Source organism: Gastrolobium bilobum, unplaced genomic scaffold (genome assembly GCF_033153095.1).
Source record: "Gastrolobium bilobum isolate Gb01-03AN ecotype WA unplaced genomic scaffold, APGP_CSIRO_Gbil_v1 utg60768, whole genome shotgun sequence".
Lineage (NCBI taxonomy): Eukaryota > Viridiplantae > Streptophyta > Magnoliopsida > Fabales > Fabaceae > Gastrolobium > Gastrolobium bilobum.
Window position 1 is genome coordinate 76,752 of NW_026899250.1, and position 2,758 is coordinate 79,509.

At 41.4% G+C, this 2,758-nt stretch overlaps 1 non-coding gene across 1 annotated transcript; it reads right to left on the reverse strand.

Moving 5' to 3' along the window:
* Positions 1 to 972: 972 nt before the first annotated feature.
* LOC133288756 (small nucleolar RNA R71) lies at positions 973 to 1,079 on the reverse strand. Its single transcript, XR_009748401.1, has one exon. It is a non-coding gene; the product is annotated as a small nucleolar RNA R71 (small nucleolar RNA).
* Between the last annotated feature and the right edge of the window lie 1,679 nt (positions 1,080 to 2,758).

The following is a 2,758-nucleotide window of genomic DNA, read 5'->3' on the forward strand; positions in this document are numbered from 1 at the left end:
TCAACATCACATAGTAGAAAATTCATAATGGAAATTGGTTCATCCATAAATTCATGCTTGAGGGAAATTGACATCTGACTACTTGTTAAGTTATATTCACATCTTATTTGTTTATCAATTCTTTAATTTTATGCAATTTCAATTTTGGGTGACAAGAAATTAATGCAATTCAGAATTTTTCGGTTGATTCAACTTAGTAACATTTGGTTAGTTAGTGCTTGACACAAATCCTCGTGGGAACGATCTTTACTCATCATTTTATTACTTGTTTGACTAGTGCACTTGCTAAATCTAACAACAAGTTTTTGGCGCCGTTGCCGGGGATTTGTGTTTCAACATTGACAGATACCATTGGTTGTTGAGATTGAATCTTTTATTTTTTTCAGCACTTTATATTTTGTGTGAATTTTTGTTCTCTTGTAATTCTGGTGTATGCCCTACTATTGATCAAAACTCTTTGTTGTTTGACCCAGAATTAGAAAGGACAATCAGAAGGAACATGAGGGCAGCCAGAAGAAGGCAATTACAGGAAAGGGGTGAACCAAGTGGTGAACCAAGTATTACAGTACAGGAAGAGAACTTGCAGAAAATCTTGTGCAACCACCACAGAGGACACTGAGAGATTACATGACTCATGCTGTCATTCCACCCATTGGAAGTGTGGTTCGACCTACAGTAGAGCCCAATAATTTCGAATTGAAGCCTGCATTAGTACAGTTGGTGTAGAAAGAACAGTTTGCTGGAACAAGTGCAGAGGATCCATACCTGCATATTGAGAACTTTTTGCTGTTAAGTGATACTGTGAAAATCAATGGAGTGACCAGAGATGCCATTTTGTTGAGGCTCTTTACTCATTCACTGAAGGATGATGCCAGGAGATGGCTACAGGCATTACCACAAGGGAGCATTACAACTTGGGATGATCTGCAAACCAAGTTCTTGGCCAGATTCTTTTCAGCATCCAAGAGGGCAAAGTTGAAGGATGAGATCACAGGATTCAAGCAAAAGGAGTCAGAGTCTATCTATGAGGACTGGGAGAGGTTCAAGACACTCTTGAGGAAATGTCCACAACATGGAATAAAAGTGTGGAATCAAGCAGCAACATTCCTCCAAGGGTTGACAACCAACACCAGGACATTGGTGAATGCCACAGTAGGTGGTTCATTGACAACCAAGACCCCTCAGGAAGCCCTTGACATCTTTGAGTCTCTAGCATCTCAGGAGTTTGACAATGCTCCAGTGAGTGACAGAAGGACATGAATTAATAAACTTGATGGCTATGATGCTTTATTAGCCAGGAATGACCAGTTGCAGCAAGTTCAGAAACAACAACAACAACAACTAGATGCTCTCACCAAACAGCTTTCTTCTCAGAAGGTTGCTTCTGTGGACACTGATTCTGTGTGTGCCATTTGTGGGAAAAGCCATGTTACTGATGATTGTGACTATGGAGGGTATGCTGAACAAGCAGAAGTAAATGGAGTATGTTATGACCACAACAACCAGAGGAACCTTAACAACCAGGGGCGAAATGTCTATGTGCCACCATGGAAGAACAAGAATCAACACCCAGGGTTCAGTTACAGTTCCAACCATCAGTTGAATCCTCCACTACATCCTCCACCACCACATTCATCACAGCAAGGTGATGCTTCTGCATGGGAGAAAACTTTTGCCCAGTTATCAAAGACTACTCAAGATTACATCCAGGGGTCAAATTCTTTCAGGGAAGAAACTTCTGCTTTCATGCAAGAGACCAAGACTGCATTCAGAAACCAGGAAGCATTTATCCGGAATTTGGAAACACAAATTGGCCAGTTGTCTAGACAGATAGCTGAGAGGCCACAGGGCAATTTCCCTGGTGATACTATGGTGAATCCAAAGGAGCATTGCAAGTCCATAATAACAAGAAGTGGGCTTGTGCTTCAACCGGTGAATAAGAAAGTGGATGAGAAGAAAGTGGAAGAAAAGAAAAGTGAGGAGGAAGTTGTTGTTGAGGATGTTGTAGTTGAAAATAATGATAAAAAAGAGAAAGTTGAGGAAAAGAAGAAAGAAGAAGAGGTAGTGGTTGACAAGAGTTCTTTACCCCAGAAGTTGATGAAGTGGGAGAAAAAGAAGATGGCTGACAAGCAGGACCAGCCAATCAACCTATCTCCATATGCTAAAGTGCCTTACCCTCAACGGTTGAAGCAGGAAATCCAGAAGCAGCACTATGCAAGGTTTCTGGATATTTTCAAGAAGTTACAGATTAACATTCCATTTGCTGAGGCCTTGGAGAATATGCCTCACTATGCCAAATTCATGAAAGATCTTCTGTCTAAGAAGAGGAAATTGAAGGATGGTGAGACAGTGGCCTTAACAGAAGAGTGTAGTGCCCTGATCCAGAAGAAGCTTCCACCAAAATTTAAAGATCTAGGAAGTTTCAGCATCCCTATTGCCATTGGAGGTGTGGAAGTAGGGATGGCACTCTGTGATTTAGGGGCCAGCATTAACTTGATGCCATTGACTGTATGTAGAGCTTTGGGAATCAACACCTTGAAGGATACCAATCTTATTCTGCATCTTGCAGACAGATCCATCAAGAGACCAGAAGGTGTGGTTGAAGATGTTCTGGTTAAGGTGGATAAGTTCATTTTTCCAGTGGACTTTGTGATTCTAGATATGGAGGAAGAAGATACTGAAAGCCCTCTACTTCTAGGGAGGCCATTCTTAGCAACTGCTAGATCCCTGATTGATGTTGAACAAGGGAAGCTAATGC